This window comes from Anopheles coluzzii, chromosome 3 (genome assembly GCF_943734685.1).
Source record: "Anopheles coluzzii chromosome 3, AcolN3, whole genome shotgun sequence".
NCBI classification, from domain to species: domain Eukaryota; kingdom Metazoa; phylum Arthropoda; class Insecta; order Diptera; family Culicidae; genus Anopheles; species Anopheles coluzzii.
Window position 1 is genome coordinate 88,098,913 of NC_064671.1, and position 21,512 is coordinate 88,120,424.

Below are 21,512 nucleotides of genomic sequence, written 5' to 3' on the forward strand. Positions count from 1 at the left end.
TTAGCGAAAACAATAGAAATGAGCTAGAATATTCTAAAACAATATTTAATGTGATTTTGGTAAAAAGATCAAACAATTAAAAAATGATGTTAAATCTATTGCATTTAAGTGCATAAATTACGGTTGAGATACTAGGATTAATAAATGACTTTCTTTTAATTAACTGTAAGGAAAATAGTTAACAATATCTTTCTAAACGACTTCTTTACAAATTCCGGATTTTTTCGCAGATGACACCTGTCATCACGTAACTTCCCTTTAAAGCTCATATTTTACAATTAACTCTTTGTTTGAAATTGCGGCATTTAACATGCTCAGTCGCAAGCGTAGTGCAATTGGGCGGGTTTTATTTGATTTCGCTCGACTTCGCTTCGCTCGAGTCTCAGCAAATAGTAATCGAATAATGTTATCTTTGCATCTCCCGTTTCTACTTCGTATCCGCTGCGATGCATGCATGCAATGTATGAAATCAACCGGCGTTATTAGATAAAATAATAATAAAAAAACACAACCCTAGCACACACAACCAGCTGAAACGAGATGATAATGATGGCGCTCATAATAAATCGCGCATTCGCCGGATGCCAGTTCCCGATTGCATTACGTTGCCACTTTATATCAATTTATTCGCAAGGCGCACAACTCACTGGAGAGTAGCACAGTTCCCGCCCATCCCACTTTTTCCCATCCTGAACGCTGCTAGTTGCACTGTTACACGAACCTACATTTTCTGCTCGCACATCTCGTTCGGTGTATCGCAATAGAAGAAAAAAACCGAAACCACACCGAGGGAATGGAGATGGAAAGCGATGCGCGCGATAGAAATAAGCTCAACACGCTCACTCGGTGGAAAGCAATTTCCCGCCAACTCCCATCGCCCGATAGACAGCCATAGATAGAGAGAGAGAGAGGGAGCAAGCGAGTACGGTGCAACTTCATAATAGACGGAAGGATGCATTTTTAATTGAAAATCGGTATTTGCGCACTGCTCTCTGGTGCATCAGTCATCAAGCGCGGCAAAGAAAGAAGGTGGATGATGGAATGGAACTCATCTCACGCGTCTCTCTCACTCTGATCCACCACCACCAGCAACAGCCTTGCCACGCCAATCTATTTTCCGGTCGCAACATCATCATGCACCGCGCACTCGTGTGATGGTAAAACGATAACGGAATTAATTCCACGGCAACCGTCATGACGTGACGGACAACCGTGGGAGGGCGCGGAAAAAAAAGCGGATTAAATTATTTTTCTACGCGTTTCGCATTGGCAAAAATGTACTTCCCTGTCTGCACCCGATCAGTCCCAATTGGAAATTGAAATGCAATCGGAAACACTACGCACTCGGCTGCTCGGTCCCTCGGGGGTAGGTTTTGTTTTGCTTTCGTGTTAGAGCTACCGAATCGGGATCGCTCGATGGTTGTAACATTTCATTTCCAGCGCGAAACGATAAGGAATTGCTTACTGCTCGGGGTGGCCGCCCGCCCTTCGATCGAGAGCGATCTTCGCCCTGAACCTTACCCTGACGTTAACGAACCTTGTGAGCGCACTGTGGATCACCGAGAAACAAAGCCCCCTACTCAAACGGGAAGTAAATGGGAAGAAAAATGATAAGCTGCATGGAAAAATCAACGCAGACAAAGTGAAACTACAACGGTGGTGCTACAGCTATAGAGAAAGAGAGAGAGAAAGAGAGAGTGAGAGAGAGAGTGCCTCGGTAAATATTTTCCATTTCCAGGAGGATCCATCAATTTTCTGCCAACCCGAAAGCAGAACAGAAAAGTTCATTCGATTTTATCCCCACCTTGGCCAAGTTGTCCGGGACTTGTCTATTATTTTCCACTCGCTTCCTCCTTCCTCGGTCCACCCGAGGAGGGGACGGGGGATAAGATTCGATCGTCCTCCATCGGTAACGCGGTGCCCGAGCGAGAGAGAAAAAAGGTAAAAATAAATAAAGTTAAAGTAGAAGATAAGGCCACCCTAAGGGGCATGGGGCCGGTATGGAGGTTGCGGAAAGATAAGGTGCTGCCAGTGCCATCACCATCACCATCATCATCGTACGGGAGCGTCACCACCACCACCGCCATCTTATCGCTGTGTGTTCGCGCGTTCGTGTGCCAGATAATTGCCAATCATCCGAAACTCAAGCCACGAACGCTGAACTGCGAAAGATTAGTTCGGGGGAAACATTTTAACCATCACCACACCGACACCCCATTTACCACCCCATTCCTCCTACCCATCATCCCCGCCGCCCCTTCCCACCATCCACAGTGTGTGCACACCGTGATGGGTGGCGATGGTGTGGAAGAATTATTGAAAACTTTCCAGCACCGCGACAGAGAGCGAGAGAGAGAGCCACTTTCCGCAGCATATTTTTCTCGCCCGGCTTGCTGCCCGGGCTGTCCCAGGGAAAAGCATCTTTTCGTGATGCTCATCATCTTTCCATCTTTACTCTTCTTTTTTTTTTTTTTGGCATTCACCCCGTACCTCCCATCTTCCACAAAACCACTTACAATCTGCAGTTTGCTTGCGCTTGCTGTGCTGCATACATTGGCCACACCGCGTTCGGGAAAGATGGATGTTACCTTTTCGATCTAAGCGGGAAAAGTTGGAACAAGACAAAACGAAGAGGAAAAACTTTCCCAAGTGTGTGTATGCCTGTGTGTGTGTGTGTAATTCCTTTCTCTTCCCTTTTTTTTGCGTTGGTTAAGTTTTTCACGCTTTTCTTGGTCGCCTTTCCTGTTCGCTTTCCCTTCCCATTTTTTCCCAGCTCTCCAGCATGTTTCCTTCTGCGTCTGATGCTACTTTTCCATCACGCCCCGTGTGCCTGAATGGGCAAAAGTTTTGTTATTAAGGTTTGATCTCCATCCCTCCGTCGCTCGAAACTGCTCGATGCAAAGCAAGCTGCGAAACTGGTGCGAGGAACTTGAAGAAGATTTTTTACCACAGAGACGTAGAGGGCAGAGCGTGGTTGTATGCTGCTGCTGCTGCTGCTGAATCGATTATGTCTCATGTTGTCCGGTTCAATTTTTCTGGACACGGTACAACTACACGGTACTTATTGATGTTTTTTTTCTTCTTTTCTTTTTGGGAGAATTACTTCCAATTGCTTGTATCATGAATCGATGAGATTTATGTCTGTTAAGGTTGTTGCAATTTACGTACTTGAGTGTAAGTAATTGCCCCATGAAAATGCGGGATGTATAACAAAGGAGGAACAAATCATGCACGAATCGTCGTTGTACACTTGGTTTTCATGTTCATGTCCAGCTTATCATGTTGGTGTTATCATGCATTTTTGAACAACAAAAGAACAACATATAATGTAAAATGCATTAGGCAAAACAACATTAGGATTTACTAACGTGCTTGCTAATAAAGACTTGCTTTTGATAACAATTTAATTAATAATCAGAAACCAATTATAAAACAATTTTTAGTTAATTTAGTTAAACTATCGCTAGGGGTGCACAATATACTTTACATTATTAATTTTTCTCTTTTGCGATAATACATATTTGAAGGTCAAGAATTGGCTCTCAGATAAGTTTCCATTATTTTGAAGCCGTTAAGCTATTAAAGTAAAGCTATTAAAGTTCAAACGATGCAGCTGTTCTAGTAAAAAAGGTATTTAACTCCAATCTAATTACATGAACGACACGAAACCACATGTCCCTTAATGATGATTGAACGTAAGTAATGGCTTTTCATTTATGCTATCACTTGACCAAAACTGTCCAGAAATTTCGTCTCCAAACAATTTAACCATAGACTTCCACACTACCTTAGATTGAATTCATCCCAACTCAAACATACATCATCATATCAATTCCAATTTGCCCAACAATGCGTCCCCCGCTCAACTTGCTCTGTTGGTAGAAGAATTTTTCAATCCCCACGCATTGCTGGCAGGCAGTAAACTATGCCCGTCCGAAAGTGACCGTACTTCCTGGGAGAAACCCAACCCCCCCAGGAAGTAGAACAAGTTTCGCACGTTCGGCAGATTGTAAAATTCGTCCGTCTGCCTGATTCTCGGTGATTGCTTCTTATTTTTTTCTTCATCTTCTTCCACGACCCGTCGTCCCATCGAAACTTCGAGACCGTCGTCGCAAAATGGACTCGTAGAAAAGTGCCCATTGGTCACACCCCGGAGCACGGGAACGGGAAGAAAAATGGTTGGAAAATAATAATCTCATAAATCAACAGCAGGAAGAAAAATTCTTCAAATTGTTTCCTCGTCTCCCTGCGACGTGACGTGGGGTTTTTTTTTCTTCTTCTTTCGCCACTCTAAGCCTCCGCTTCAAACTATGAACCGTGGTCCGTCAAGTGTTTGATAGCTGCTACAAGCCCCCCAAACACTCACTCACACACAAACAGTACAGTTGGAGACGAACTTTTCGCCTTACTTGCAACTCCACCACCTAGCAACCATGTCGTGTTTTTTAGCACAATCCTCCATAGCAGGCCATGTACGCGTCTGCTGATGCCGCTCATCGATGGAAGCGACAGGGTGGAAAATTTGTTCGCTAAGAAATATTATCGACAACGGCGGGAGCCCACCACATCGTTAATTGCTAACATCGCATAAGCTTCATCATCGTCGTGCAAGAAGGTGGAAGACTTTCATCATTACTCAATTCAAAGCCAGCATAGGAACCCCTTCGCAGGAACCTCTTCGCAATTCGCTTGTTGAAAGTAATGAAATAAGCTAAAATTGCGTCATAACTAACTGACTTACTATCGAGCCGAAAGGCCTTTCAATCTAAGTTGATGCTCAAAATGTGTGGGAAGGTTGCGCTACAGCGCTTCATTTTCTCTTTCACTTCTCTTACGTAAAATTCAATCTAAAACTCGAAGCGAATTTTGCCACGTTTCACCCACCCACACTCACAGGGCAGCATCCGCGAGACGCGGGTCACCCCCATCGCGCCACACAGCATTACCGTGTATCAAAGGGATCAGAAAGCCGTTTATCCGGCTTTTTGTTTGAGAGCTGGCTATGGCTTTCTTTTTTGTTGGTGGCCTGAACAACAAGGCGCCTCCATCGTGAACGCACACAGCACGTAGCAGCCCACAACACGCTGCCCTAGAAGAATGTGGACGAGAGTGGAGTGGAATAACGCGTAAAGTGGTGTTTATATTTTTCCAAATTTTCTTCCCCCGTTTCCACTTTTGCAAAATCATACCCACAGATGGGGGGGGAGGGCGAAGGGGGGGGGGGGATTTGCCATTTTTTAAGCGTTTTGTTTTTGTTGTGGGTACACGTAAGGGATGGGTTGTGATGTGGTTTTAGTCCAGTCGCGGTTGAATTACGGGCAAGTTTTTAAATTACACTTTTTAAGCAGCTCTCACTGCCCTTGTTTCTCCCTCCCCCTTTCCCGTATGTTCAAGGAAATCAACTCTCGTCTCGACTACAATTTCTTACGCTACACAGTGACGGACTCGTCGGCTGGCATATGGCAACAAGTCCGCCGTATACAGTACGGGGGGTACAAAGTGTATGTTGAAAGAGGTTATTAAAACTCGCCCTCCCAAAAAAAAAAGGTAAACACTTTCCCCGGGCGCAGTTAATATTGCAGAAGCCACGTGGATCCGGTGCGTGGGCCGCGGGGGTGTGTTAGCACTGAAGTTGAAGTTTCAGTTTCACTCTTTGCGCGACTCTTTGTTATAGTTTCTACTCGCAAAAACGACCACGATGGGCATGGCGAAACAAACACACACAATGAGCGGTTTTCTGCCGTGAACTGCTGTGCAAGCTGCTCGAGTGGAGTTTACTGGAGCTGTGAGAGGGACGACGGGCAGAGAGCGCGCAAACGAAATAAAACAAAACGCAGCGATTACAAAAGTATCGCTTTCCGGCTGTTGTTTGAGTAGCGTAACACGGTTTGGAGTGAACCGGCAGTGGGGTTTTTTGTTTGTGCGGCGTATGCGTTACGCGGAACAGGAAAGTTAAGCGTCCAGCTTAAGAAGATTTGCTTGAATTGAATGAACTTTGCTGTCAAAGTCATTGCCATTACTGCTGAAACATACTGAGGCATTGGTAAGAAATTAAAACCATCTTTGTTTGTGTTCTTCAACATTTGAAGGTATCAATGAGTCTGTTCTGTGTCTGCCAATCCAATCAATCTGCAACCTTGAGACTAATTATTAGTGCTACACGTGCAATAAAGGCCTTACGTATTCATATTACTTAAAATAACACACGCAAAAGCCTACAGTGCTGTGTGGATGATCTTTGATTGCATTTGATGATCATGTTCAACCCAAGGTCCATAAGGGAGTTCAAAGATACTTAGCAACTCATACAAAATCCTTAGCAACCATAACTCCCTATCTGACAATCTCCAACGGAAATCTCCATCCATTATGGCTACCAACATCAGAGCTAAGAACCCACCTGCAGTCTATCTAGCCACCTTGGTTCAGCCCTAAATGTACTGACTTAAAACTACATCTGCATAGCAAAATCCAGATGGGAATCGAACATGTCTAGCCTTGTGAAATTCCGTACTTTAATCACTTAACCACCGGGACACACTTAGCCATGTGCCTTTTCATTTACATGGTACAAACAGTACGAACATTTACCATGACTAATTTAAGATTTGTACCAAATACAAACCATCACAATCAAAACAACCAAACTCAATTGGTTGCTTTTGATATACGAGTTACATCATACCGAGGACAATTGAATTTACTACACCTTTTTTGCCTTCGCTTCTTTACGCACTTCTGCTCCAATACCGAGCCCAACCGACCGAGCAAATGAAAGTGGAAGAAATTGCGGTGTATTTTCTACGTCCCTGCCACACAAACGCACGCTTACATCGTCAATCTTCCACAATGTAAACGCGTCACAATCGTTGATCTACTTCCTAACTGACTATACCACCGTGTCTTTTCCCTATGGCACACCCAATCTTGAAAACATCTCCAAAGCAAGAAAAAGAAATTGCTTCCTACCAAGAATGAAACAAAAAAAAACAAGCGCCATGTAGTGGTTACGATAAGCAAACCAAGCCAAGCGGAGCAGCAGAAGCAAATCGTTTTCGGGAAGCCCTAGTGAACGGTAGATGGAACGCATACACACACACACACGTACAGAAACCTAGAAAGCATTCTTCGAACGCAGAACCATTGTCACTCAAGAACAACCACTTAACAATTGTCTTATCAGCGTTTTCTGCGGACTTGAAATCTTTGCCTTTGCCCTCGCCGCCGCGAAAGTTGCGGCGCATCTCATCATCTGGACCACTTCTTTTGTGCACGGGTGAGTGTGTGTGTGTTTGTGTGAGAAATCTTGCTATTCAAACTCATCCCACTGGCCTTAAAACCACACACACACACACACACCACTCTCCCGATCCAGATCTTGATATGTCTTGAAAAACCGCTGCAGGAGCACCCTTGACGGCTGGAACGCTTTTGAACCAATAACAAAGACCCATAACCAGGAACACCGGAAACTGAGAGCCGACGGAAGTTGGGAGCTGAATGTCACGCAAGAAGCAGCATAAAGTGTATGTCTATGTCTATGTGTGTGTGTGTGTGTGTCTAAGAAGGAAGACAAAAGGGTTGGCCTTGTTCATTGTCTTACGATTTGCTTACCCAACCTCGATCGAAGTTCCTGGCTTAGACGACTGCAGTACTGCAGGAAGTGTACCCTGTTTACCCTGCGATCTTCATCGCTGTCCGTATGTCCTCTCGAAAGCCCCAACACCCCATTACCATTCCTTAAATAGCTTCTGCTCGATAATGTCGATCGATGGAAAACCATTTCTCGGTGCGGTTATAGTGCCCCTGGCGCCTCTCAGCAAATTATGCCCCATGCATCTCCAGGCACGCATGTTTCACCACCGAAGCCGGAGAGCGATTACACCTCTCAAGCGCACACTAATCCCCGTCCCCCAACTCGGTACGTGTGCAGCTGCGTGTGCGTCTGCCAATTTCCGATTATGCAACGGCATACAGGCAGCATCCAGCCTTGCCACCAAACAGACGGTGCAGCAGTACCGTTTGTGCTCAGGCATTCACTGTCACCTCTGTGCGAGAGAAGCAACCGATTTGCCATCGTTTTACAGGACGTGCAACACACTCGCACGGTGCACTCCCGCACCTGGCACACGTCAGACGGCGAAGCATCGTCCAAGAATGATAAAGAAATTGCTCACGTCGTCCTCATCGGTAAGCTCCAGCCCATTCCTGTAAATGAGCAACAACTCCGTTGGAGGGGACGCGCCTCCCTTCATACCGGGGAGCATAGTGTTGATGTGCGAATATGTAAGCAACACGTTTCATACTACCCTGGACTGTGCCGCCAGGCCGTGCCGGTCCTGCCAGCTGTCAAATGCGTGTACTATTTACACAAGGTGTGTGTGCCGTACGATAAAACACTTACCTAATGCACACATCATCGCGCCAGCAACACTTCTTGAGCGCCGTGGCAGGTTGAACACAGGGCAGGCGGTTTTAAACATTGCATTGAAGTTGAAAATCGTTCAACGGAATTCACAGACTGGCTGGGGTGCGTACGTCTTTCTGATAGTGGTTCCTCACATCCATGCACCGATGGTGTTGGGAAAGGATTTTAGGCTAAATGTTTGAAACAACATTACAGCCGCATTTTACCCGCTGTACCTCGTTGGGGAAGTCTGAATAACAAGGATTTGGATTAAAGCGTGAGCCTAAGAGCCTAAGAGTATCTTAGCTTGATGTCTGCTGTCGCTTGTGGTTTGTAGAAAACTTCAAAGAATTCTTAAAGTGAAGTTGGCAAAATTCTTAAGTCTTCTCCAAACATTTCCCAATCTACTCTGGAAGGTAGGTCCGACCAGCATTATCCGGAGCCTTCCAAAGTCGTCCAGAGTCGTCCAGAGTCGGAGTTGATCGGAGTCGGCAGGAGTCGACCGGAGTTGGCAGGAGTCGACCGGAATCAGAAACAAACAAGAGTCGTAGTCGCCTGGAATCTGTCAGTATCGGGCCAGCATTCCAATTCATTAGCCGCGTTTCGACGGAGGAATTTGAAAATCCCTGTCAAAATCACCGTTTCTCATCAATCAGACAAAGAATTACCGGAGTCGCATCGGAATTGTAGGTACGCTCCAGCGAGCACATCACTAATCCAATCATTCTCGAACCCTCAAGGTCGAGCAGTGTGTGATCAATACACGGCTTCGTATTAAACGTTGTAAATTACACGCACGATGCTGTAATTCGTAGCAATTTGTAAATTATGAACATAAATCCCATATAAATGCTACAATTACACCTTCCCAACGGTTGATGGTGTGATCGTATCACACAAATCGCGCCATAAATTAGATCTACCAAACTACGCCTTATAAGACGCCTAGTCTACGACTCAATTTTCCCAGACCGCAACCATAAAAAGGCACCGGAGCATGCCGTGGAGGTACACACGTACGGCAGCGTCACTAGAAATTGCCGCTACTCTCTAGCACACACACTCACACAGAGTTTCCCCAAAGTCTTTGTAGAAATTTCGCTAAATGAAACCCGATTGCAAATTGAAAGCAATAAATATTGCCTCCCAGGCTGACACACAAGGTTGGTTCTTCCGATTGCCGATGGAAACAAAGTTGAATAACGCCATTCGAGGGTGGAAAATACCCAAGGAAAGGAGATGCTGATTGAATTAGACGCTCAAAACATCGGTTCGGTTGTTGATATTGAAAACGGCCACAGACTTCTCACACCTTTCCAACGGACAAAAGCATAAAGCGGTAAACGCGGAAAGCTTGTTCCCACAATGATTTTCCATATTTTTCTTCACCAGATGCACCGGTGTAGTGATGGTGGTGGTGTCGGCAGATCTTCCCCAAAGCTTTGTCACTCTTGTTGCCTGATGGTTGCATCACTCTCGGAAGCCTTTGTGTGCCTCCGAAGCTGACGGGGGAAAAGATGACATCTTTCCAAATGAACGGAACGTGACAAATAGAAGATGGTGATGGTGGTTGCAAAACAAAAAAAGACAAGCTGCCATACCATGCACACACCATATTCTCCCCCCATCTGATGTCTTGCATCTTAAGTGCACTCAGGCGAGGATGGGGGGGGGAAACACAAAAAACCGGGACGTAGAACGTCTTGTGACGAACTTCTTGAACCTTAAGCTGCTACTGCCGACCGAACTCGCCACCCATTTCATTACACTCTTCGCAAAAGTCAAAGTCAATAAATCAATGTCGAAAACGTGCGTCCAAGCACCGACCGATGGATGACCGTCGTATGGGCAATGCCGTGATGCACTCGACACTTCGAAGCATCGACAGCTTGAGATGGATCGATCGTTCGATGTTAGATGGATGATGATGATGATGATGATGCGTCTGTCACAGATGAAGTCCAGCAGAAACTAATAAATCCGTATCACACAGGATTTCCAGACTGCTTGCATCGGGACGGGCGTAATGCAACTTCGAACCTTTTGCAGCAAATGGTGGACCACGACCACGACGGGGACACACCAGTAGTAAAACATTCCCAACAGCGAAATGGAATATTCCACTTTTGTCAACTTTGATCGATATCTAGAGCCGTCCTCCCCCCCTTTAAGTGCCTTCCCCGTCCCCGTGCAGTGATTTTTATGGCGTAACTTATAGATTTCAGCATTTTTGTGCTTTGGGGTTCGTGTACCGGAGGGTGCTGAAGTAACCACGGAACCCCGGAACCATAAAATTCCACAATACATGTCTTTCACCCGTTCACTTCCGTGACCATGTTCTGGTCGATCGTTCGCCGAGTGAAGCTCCAACTTCGTTCGTTTCTTTCTTAGAAGAATTTTATTGTACCCTCTTTCGCTAAGAACTTACTTTTATGTGCGCTACCGTGCACCGTGGTAGAAGCATAAGTTAAAGTACTGTCTGGCTGCAGTGAAACAAAAAAAAACATCATATCCTTCAAGAAAAGATCTATAAGACTTGCCAGCAAAAACGCGAAATCAAAATGAACGAGAACAAAAAAACGGAAGGGAGAAATCCTAATATTCGATCCGGTCATAAATCTTGACCACGACAAATGGACCGCTACTGATCTTCTAATACTGATTTGGTTTTTTCCTTCTTCTCCATTTGCTTTCTTTGCAGGTAAGGACGCACACACCCACAGTCTACCCTTGTTTCAGAAGAACCACCAGAGCGATAAGAAATACTTCAGAGTAAGTCTCAGAGCAAAACGCTTGCTTGCTTGTTGTTTTAAAGAGAGCTTCCGGGGAAGAATACCGATTAACAAAAACACAAAAAATACTCTTTACGCTACACCACTGGCCAAATGCTCGTCAGCACATCTTTTCCAGCTTCCTCGCCTCCTCCGCCTCCCGGTCGCCTCATTTACGGTCGCCACGCTGCTTAAGCACGCTCCGCTCCGTGTGTTTGCGTGCCCGTTTCTTTCGCCCGTCCGATTAACTCAACTGCCATTTAAATCATCCGGAAAAGGAAAGCAACAAAAAACCGGGCCCCAAATGACTGTCACTCTGGAGCTCTGTGCGGCCCCACGGACCACCATTGAACGCCCAATTAATTCTGGTTTATGAGCTTTCGAGTCGTTTCGAGCGCCGGAGTCGAAGCGAAAAACCTTCAACCTCGCAGACAAGCAAGGATGACTCGCTGTGCGCGTACTACACGGTTGGCCGAGTGTTTCACAACGCGCTTCCGCCTGGTGTTCGCATTACCCATTTGCGCAAGGGTGGATGGGCAAAACAGGAAGTTAAGCAGACGACGACGGCACGAGACGAAAACAACTTCAAATGTCTCTGCAAACATGCGGCAACTCAGTTGAGTGGCGGGCGTGCCGTGGAACGATTTTCCGAATCTTGTCCAGCGGTGTGGGCAGGTCCTTACAGTGCCCATCCAAGTTCCCGCTCATTGGTTGCGCTTCCGGTCTTGCCGCTGATGATGATGATGGCTGCTGCCGTTTGGGTCACATTTTTCCGGTGTTTGTCTTAAGGATTTCCGCGTCGCTCTGTAGCCCTACCCGGGAGGGCAATTTTTCTTTCCTCTACGGGTGGGTTTTTTTTTCCTTCCGCTTTCATCATCATTATCAATCCTCTTTTTAGTGCGTATTGCAACAAACAGCAATCAATAGCACGAACTTTTCATCGAATTTGAAGGTTTCTTGCTTTTGCATGGTAATCAAACGCGGCAGCAATATTACATTTCCGTCGCACACCGTACCACAGTGAAAAGCAAAACCTTCCTTTTGGAAATGAGAAAATTTTAATATGAAATCAAAGTGAGACAAATCGAGCGCAATTTCCATTTCGGGGGGCTCATCAATCAAGTTGGGTTTTAAATTGAAATCTTTTTGTTTTCTCCCCCAATGTTATTTGATATACCGTTTGCCATACTTTATGGACGCTTTATCTGTGTCATGTTGTCGTTTGTTTTTTGAAAGGACGTCATAAAACATGCCGATGTCTTTTAGAACCTGTGTCAATGCACCAACACAAATCTCTAATAATACTCCATTTTGCACTAATTCACTCAATTCCGCTCAGCTTTAATGTGCAGCAGCGCATAATAAGCTTTAATAATGAAAATCGTGTGCCGGAATTTGCCCAACACTCTCGACTCGACCAAATTAAATTGATTTCCCTTGACCATATCGGACGCGAACGCACCACAACAACAGCAGCAAAAACTCCCTTGACCACTCCTACACACCACCATCACACAAAACCGGAAGCAGGAAATGCGAACTTTTCAATGATTCCGCTTTAAGTCGTGACGGCTCGCCCGCTTTGGGCATTTATCGCAAAACTCGAATCATATAGCCTCGAACGTGACCCCTTGGGGAAAATGGTCAACAAAGGACAACCACTGCGATCCATTTTTAAGCCACACAGCAAGCAGAAGCAGAAGCAATTGGGGGGGGGGGGGGAAGATGGGGGCACTCCCGTTTGGTTCATAAATTATGTGCTTATATCTCCCGCAATTCCCTGTCCCACAGTGTGTGCCGTTGGTGGCAGGAAGGAAGCGATGCAGGAATATTACTGACCGCAGTATGACTTTTCGGGAGGAGGAGGGAAGCTTCGTGTGTGTGTGTCTCTCGGACTGGATGTACTCTCGGACTTGGACGACGAAATCACTTCCAGCGCCGGTCTAGAGGTTAATTTTTATTGTTGCTAAACCGACCGAAATCATTCATCCCCCAGAAACGTAAGCTCAGGCTACACTCGAGCTCAACCGGTACACAAGTGTGTACCACATTATCACCAAACGAGCTTTGCTCAACATCCCTGACCAGAACCAAAACTCCGAGACCCAACTCACTAACCAAAAAGCCAAAAAAAAAAGCAAACCTCCCCCAGTGACACGGGCGGAAAGTGTAAGGAAATGGAAAACAATTCTGGTCTGCCGGGACCAGGCTGCTGCACGGGAAGGAAGATAGGAATTAGGCTCCGGCAATCGGGCTAAATAATTAATTTAGTCAAACCAGAAGAACTGCAGATCCTCCAGAAGACCGACCCCCAGCCAGTAACGTCGTCAAATGAGTGTTAGTGATTGTGAGCTTGTGTGTACGCGTGTGTCTTTCATCAGGTCTGGCAGAGGGCCGTTTCAGCAGGAGGATGATGGTGCCACCTTCCCACCTTCCCAAAAGGATCCCTCGTTCATCGGCGGCGGCGACATCAATTTCATACCGGAAGCCCAACAAATGCACTCCGGAAGCCATCGTCTCGTCGTCGTCGTGTTTGTGATTTGTGGTCTCAACAAGTTTCTCTGTTCGATGTCAACATTCAGCGTGGCACAACGTACACGGAAGGATCGAAAGGGAAGCCATTTCACCGCCATCTCGCTCTCTCTCTGGACTCTTTCTCTCGATCACTCACTCAACCTGGGTGTGATGCTTTTTTGAATCATCACAACCTCCTTGAGTGAGCGACCGCGGATTGACTAAAACCACACACACGCACGGTACGTGTGCCCCTGAGGCGGCAGAGCAGCACCAACATTTCGGATCGGAAACCCATTTACCCAACACAACCGGATATCGTAAATTACAAATCAACCTTCGTGCAGTTCGTGTTCGGTCGTCCTATAAATGAAGCGCCGTAAAATGGATGACGCCGTGTTTCGTTCAAGCGATTTTCCCGCAACTCCCAACTCTGTTCCATAGCCTACACTCATTTTTTGCGTCTCTCGAACGATAGAATTCAATCAAAGACACCACCTCCGACCGGCTTACCGGCGACGCCCGAAAAGTCCGGCGCCATCCCATGGGCAGTCGTCCGGGAGACTGGTGCGAGATTTAAATTAACGCAAAATGTGGCTCGTAAATAAATTAATTATGGTATTAATTACCCGTTTAAGTGTCGCTACGAGAGGCGCCGTCGTACGCGAAACGTGTTCCACGATACTTCTGGCAAATGGTTTGTTCGGACGCCCAGGATGAGCCCCGGATTATGTTTTCCCAGTCTCCTACCACCGACACCGACTGCTCGAAGAAACGTGCTTTAGGGCAGCATCGGGCAGAAGGAGCATCCCCAAACTGGGTGGATTTTATTTCGGGCCCATAAAAACTAAACATTTCCGTCGTGGGCTTGCCGTGGAAGAGCGTGACGGCGAACCTTTCCAACCGTGGACACATTTTGCCCCGATGATGGTTTGTAAATTTTAATCTTCATAAAGTGCGCACCTAGCGGACGCTACGCAGCATTGGCGATGGAGAGCGGGCAGGGTTTGAAGGTACTCTTGGCCGCCTTGGCACGCACGCCATGAAATGGGCCTCGGAAATTCATTTACACTGCTCTGGACGGATGAGTTGCTGTGCCTGGTGGAGTTAATTGTGTTGTGTTGCCGTGATTAAGTGCGAATTACTTTGCGAAAAACTGGGCGGAACAACCACCACCGTGCAGCTTACATGACGCGCTCGCTGATGATGATGCCCGACGACGACGATGATGAGGTGATGTCGCTGCTTCCCAGTGTTCCCGGGGACACTCTGACGCCAAACTAAATTCCCAATTTACGGCTCAATTTATGGCAGAATTATAGCAACACGGCGGGCAAGGCCTGTCAACTCGTTCAGGACAGAGAGGACGTTATTTTCTAATTATGGTTCAATTTAACGAAACAGATTGCATGAGACAGAACTTCATTAATGAAGCACGTTAGACAACAAAACCAAATCACTCCTCTTTTTACTCTTACACGTACAGCAATCTCTAGTTAGCAGATGGGGTAAGTGTGTGATGTGTTCATCATCCTATTTCGCTTGCTCGTGATGTGATGTGATCGATCACCTTTCCGTTCGCGTTAGTTCATAAAAGTTGGTCGCCGTCCCTACACCACTTCTTCAATGAAGCTTCATGACGCACCACCAGCCCACGGAGTTGATGTATGTTTCGTACAAAACACGCTCAACCGTGACCAGTGCATTAGTTTCGTCAATCGTTTTTGCTCTCTCTCTCCCTCCGTTTTCTACTTTTTGCTTCACAATCCGTACTCCACCCGTGCCAGGACAAATTACCCTTTTGCTAAGTGAAGGAGCAGCGCACAGCACCGAAGACGCTCTTGCCACGTCCATTACCATCGCTCCTCGTCGCCAACACCCGGCTGGAAGGATGATGTCGGATCGATTTGTGCTATTTCTTTGCCATCTCTCTCGTCGTCCCCTTTTCGCTCACGAGTTTATCGTTCACGCGACAGCTGAACGCGCACCCTTTTACACACTGCGGCACTCCTCTCCCCCGAAAAATGCGATGCGAGAAGCTCGTTTATACAAAGGGACGACCCCGGTTGTGGAGGAAGAGTCGCGCCATGGTGTGCGCGCCGCAGTTTATTCAAATTTGATAACATATTTACCGCTCCCGCTCGAACCGTTCGCGTGAAAGGATGGCTCGTTAGGACGCGTGTTTTTATGGGGAGACCTTGACACGTGGGCGGAGGGGAGGGCCTCTCCGAACCGTGGTAGCTGCATTAACCGCGGCTGAAAGGATGAGAAACGTTTATGGCGTCGCGGCACACACATGAAAAAAAGGGCGAAGCTACCACCACCAGGGGAAAGTAACCCCACATATACTGGTATGATATAAATCGCTAGAGGGGTGTTGATTTTTCTCACAGGAGTTTGCCTCCGCATGGGTGATTGTGAAAATTCGAAAATGTAAAAAAAGACAAACAAGAGTCGTAAAATGCACAAATTTGTCAAGCATTACACCTAAGCGATTGGAACGCTAACCCCGCGCGACGGGCAGTATGTGTTTTGCTCCGTTCGTGCCGGGGTAACGCGTATTTCTAACACACACCACACCCTAATCATCACCTACGGGAATAGTGTCTTAAAATAGAAATAAAACGTACTAATCTGCACGAAACGATCGAACGGTCACGGTTCGTGGGTGACGGTATTTTACACAACGGAACAACGAAACAACGAAAGTGCAGGCAACGTAATCATCTAAAAACAGCAAGATTATCTGATAATGAGCGATTTTGAGGCTTGTTGATTCATGTCGCCCCTCCCGCAGCGCAGCAGTCGTGGCCGAGTGGTTAAGGCGTCTGACTCGAAATCAGATTCCCTCTGGGAGCGTAGGTTCGAATCCTACCGGCTGCGAAGAGTGAAATGTTCTTTTTTTAATTAAGACTACACTACTAGACAGAACTTAACGTTACGATTCTAGCTGAATGGAGGAGGACGAGGAAGAAGAAGACACAAAAACATTGCTTTATCGATTGTTATCATGGTGTTGTTGTCGAAAATCTTATAACGGGTAACGCTAACGAGATAACGTAATAATTCGGTTTTAATGTAATGTTTATGCTCAATTCCTGTGTTTTTGAACGTCTAAGAGCAAACAGATATACATGGTCCACTATTATTAATAAAACCATTAAATATTGTGTTATTAAAACGCTTCAGAATGTACAAAAATATGCGTTTGAGCGTAAAAAGGTTTTTAACAAATGCATCTTACTGGCCACACATGTCCTTATCATCGTTTTGGCTTCTTAAATCACCACAAACCAACAGAAAAGTTTGAAAACCTTAATTATTTGATATTCAATCTATTTTAAGTAGTGGAGGATCTACTTGAGCTTGCCTGAATTGAAACACAACAGTCCATTTGTAAAGCAAAACACACTCACAACATAAACCTTTAAAGCCGCCTTATTACACACGCTCGACAGAAGATGAAGAAAGTGCATGAAGCTCTTACCCCTGCTCGACAAAAGACGAAGCAAGTATAATTGAACGTTCCACGTGTGTTATAGCACTCTTGTGAACCGACTCTTGAACCCACGCTCTTAACCATTACCCCTTTCGGTCGGCAGTTCGACACCGGAAATATTGTTTATCGAAGACAGACAAGATAAGCGCCCGTCTCAGGACTTCTTGCCGATGTTCTAAAGCGCAGCCCAAAGCAGAACCACGAACCATCAAAGAGCAGAAGACGATGGTGCTACTCTCTATCGCATGGCAGCATATGAAGAATTTAGCATCTATTCGATGCTGTTCGATTCATCGGCTACTGCTACAATTGCGCTACTGAAGTAAGGTTATTACTACTCCAAAGCAGTGTAGTAAGGGAAAGCACCGTGTCAATACACTGGGTGCTTTTGATCTGAGGCGTAGTATTGGCAGCAACACATCACCTACAACGGCAACGGCGTCTCCCTTTGCTAGAGATGGAATCTTCCGTTCGAGCGAAAAACTGGCCCTCGGTCTCTGTCCTACAAACAGCACAGCATACTAGTCGCAACAAGAACGCTCATAAAGAACATGGAGGTGTAAAGTATGGTGTACACGGGATGGGCAGCTGTGAAACATATCGCTACACAAGCTCTCTGCACTGTACAGGCACAAATCGGCACAGGCACATTCCCGCACACAGGAATCGCACTGCTGCTTCTGCACTCAAGTATTCAACACCCACCCAGCCAAGAAGGGCGCGCGCGCTGGCAGCCCAGACAGAGGACGATAAAAGGCAAAGTGTACAAGCAAATTATCTTACAAGCTTGCAAACAACCTTCACCCGCGCACCCATCATTCGGCCCAGGCCCGAAAGGGCTTTTGGGGGGGCTATCTTTCTTTCCGCCTTTTCGAAGTGCGGTAGTGCTAAATCCGGACACCCATGGTACTCGACGGTCGTGTTCCAGCAGCTTCTTAACACCGATTCAGACGGGCGCGCTTCCGTAAATGTTTTTTCGGATTTGATTATGCCGAGACACTCACTTCTTTCACGCTGCTCTTCCCCTTCACGAGAGGCACACAGTGGGAGAGTTGTGTATGTATATTGCATGAAATTGGTAAAAAGAAACTCCAAAAAAAAGGAAGGAAAGATGCCGACAAACACCCAGAAGCTACGGCGACAGTACAAAAAACCAAGGCAAGCCCCAGAAAATCGATGAATTTGACAGCACATAGTGTAAGACATTTTACGGCTCAATTCAAATTTGATTGCTCGTGAGGGAAGGAAGGGAGACGAGTGGGAGTGGAAGATAGAGACGGAGTGAAAAACAGTACCAATGCACTTCTGATGTCCCAAAAGAGTCCTGATCTGACTTTTTTTTGTTGGTTCTTGCTCTTGTTCTCCTTAAACAATGTACTCTCCCAATGTCCCGCTTACCATCCAAACCGAAATCCCAACCAACACACTCTATCAGAGGAAGTACTCGATCCGTTCTCTGTATCTTTCTCTCCTCTCCATCTTACTCCTTCCCTCTCTGTCCCTTTTGGTGCCACTTACTCAATCTCGCATAAAACATTCAATTTCCAATTTTCGCTAAAACTTTGCGCATCGCCGAGCGCAACAGAACCCCAGACAGTGCCGAGGAAGTTGTTAGAACAGTGGGGCGTGCGTCACATGAAGTGGGAAAAGCGTGGAGGGTTCGAAACCACAAACGGTAATGCAAACGAAAAAGGGGTTTTAGGGTGGCTTTAGGTAAGGTGGGTAACTACCGCAACACACTCCTTCCGGGAGCCTGTTGGAGACACAGCACAGCTACATCTTTCGCTTCACCTGGTGTGTCCTTGCCCGCAACAACACAACAATACGCACATACCACCATCCTAGTACTCCCATCCTACCAGGCACCCTCTAGGGTGGATTTGCCCGAAAAGTTCACTTCCTTCAAGGGCTGTGCTGTGCTTGTGGGTTCGGGATTAAATAAAATCAAACAAGCAACGGTGCAAACTCCAGCTGTGTTACGTACAATGGGAAGGATACGTTCGATAAGCAACACACATACACAGAGAGAAACAGCCTCGCAGCACACCTCAACATGGGAAACCTCTTCAGGTAGTGGTTCCGGAACGGTAAAGTTGCGCGAAACACTTTACCGAACAGAGCTACCAGGCAAATGGTACTCCGTCGGTCGTGCAAACCGATTCTCCCAGCTTAGCTCAGCGGTGGTCGCCTTCCAGGGTTCCTCCTCCCTTTTTGCAACGGTAATCGATATCGGAAGCGTCGTCAGTGTTTGTGCAGTTTTCAGTATGTGTGATTGACGATACACACAACTGGGAGAGATGCAGAGAGAGAGGAAGATTTCGGGAAAAAACGAAGTTTTTATAAGTATCGTCGTGTTCTCTTGCGTGATATCACCGGTACCGGATGCCGGAAGGTGTGTAATGTTTGTGTGGTGTCGCATCCTTTTTCTCAACTCTACAAGCCGAGCGAGCAGATAATAAAAATCTCATCCAACCGAGCAACGGATATAATTTGAATTGACAGTAGGAGTTTGGAGGAATTCGATGGGAATGCTCTATGTTGTACAGGACGACATTACCTTCACGGGATTGTCCGATACAGGGAAACAAACAACCTCCTTTTTGGATGAAAATTCCCCCAAAAAGCACCTATAACCGAGCAAATCCCTTCCCCGAATGAATCCAATCAACAAAGAAGAGCTTCTTCTCCATACCACCACCGGGGCCATTCGTTCCGTTCGCCATTCTGCACTATTCGGCAGCCGAATTGCAAAGGTTTCAAAAAGCTCCAATACTGGGTAAAAAGCGGTGTAAAAACTGAAGGTAGAATATTCCACACAACAACAAAAAAGTCGCCCAGAGACCTGAGCCCAAACGCTCTATCTTTCGTTCGAATGGGAGTGCACTTTGATAATGACCAATAATCTTGGCTCAGTTACATCAGCTTCTTGTTTTTTTCTTCTCTTTTGTTTCTGTGCACCGTTTCATCTATCTCTCGATTTTTCCACCCCTCGTTTGTCTGTTATTCCCACGGAACAATTCCATCCACCACCGGCGTCAATGAAATGCTCTCTGCTCGAACGTTGCTAACTTCCCAACCCAACGGCAATGTTTGCACATCTTGATCGAATTGATTACGAGAAAGGCACGGTGCAAACACAACGGTCTTTATCCGCAGGCGCAAGGGTAAAAGGGTTTAGGAAAAACGCCAGCAACAAAAAAATGCTACTAAAACTGCAATCGCTTCGTTACCACTTCGTTCTCGTGGTCGATTTTTTCACCCGCTTCGTCGGAGCAATTTTCGCTAATAACCCACTAAATGGAACTTGGGGAGCGAGTCGGTTCTGATGATGAAAGCAGTAACCGCACCGCACCGCAAAGAGAGTGTCCCGTAGTGTATTGGTTTTCCTGCTAGGAAAGGCGATGGGATTTTAGGGGTTTTTTTGCTGGACCTTACGTTTAATCGATCCGGACACAATGGTAATATTGTTTTGTGTGGTTTAGCACATTAAAAGAGGATATTCTTTCCCTATGGATTTTCCCTAGAGTGTTTTTGTGTAGAAAGGTCTGGTAATCTAAAGGGTTGTAAAGATAAATGATTCTGACGGCACTATATAGTTTAACTATTACAAAGGTTTTCAGCGTGAATGTAATGAAATGCAATGAAGGAATAGATTTAGTCAATTGGGTAGATAAATTCAACCTAGTTGATGAACGTCTGTCAAAAGAAAGCTGGAAAATTACAAGATTTTTAACAGAATAGTTCAAAAGTGTAGTATTCCCCCATAAACTTCACTGTTTCAAACATGATAAATATATAATAAAAATAGACTCTTTTTCAGAGTGATAATCACCAAAAAATCCATCATTACAACTAAAATTAAATGATAATATCCATACATGGATATCCGAAAATAAAGATACATAAACCAACTCAACGAACAAACAAATGAACTCAAAGTTATTTAAGTTTGAAACTAAAAAAAAACTTTAAAATTAACCAACAAACCACACCGAACCAATCAGACCGATGCAGTGGTCCCCCCTCCCCCTCACCATCCCCCTAAAACCCGAAACAATTTGAAATCGATTCAGCGGCACCCAAACAAAACCCAAAAACTATCCACCAAAAAACAGCGCGCGCACAAAAAAAAAGCCATACGATGGACTGATTACATTAAAGTGGCTGCTATTCCCTTTGCCCTGTGGCGCTGTTCAATTTGTTTTGTTTTGCTACGAATTGCTACGAATCGCTTTTTGTTCCTTTTTTTTTTTGTTCGAACGATGCATCGGTGCATTCGGCACAACCATACAACCATACACTAGCGAAAGGAAATAGGAAA

General features: G+C 45.9%; 1 protein-coding gene and 1 non-coding gene across 3 annotated transcripts in view; both read left to right on the plus strand.

Annotated features, from left to right (window-relative positions):
* LOC120958783 (matrix metalloproteinase-2) overlaps nucleotides 1-21,512 on the plus strand; it is a 270,470-nt gene that overhangs the window by 237,390 nt on the left and 11,568 nt on the right. The window lies entirely within an intron of this gene.
* Trnas-cga (transfer RNA serine (anticodon CGA)) lies at nucleotides 16,494-16,575 on the plus strand. The gene has a single exon. It is a non-coding gene; the product is annotated as a tRNA-Ser (tRNA).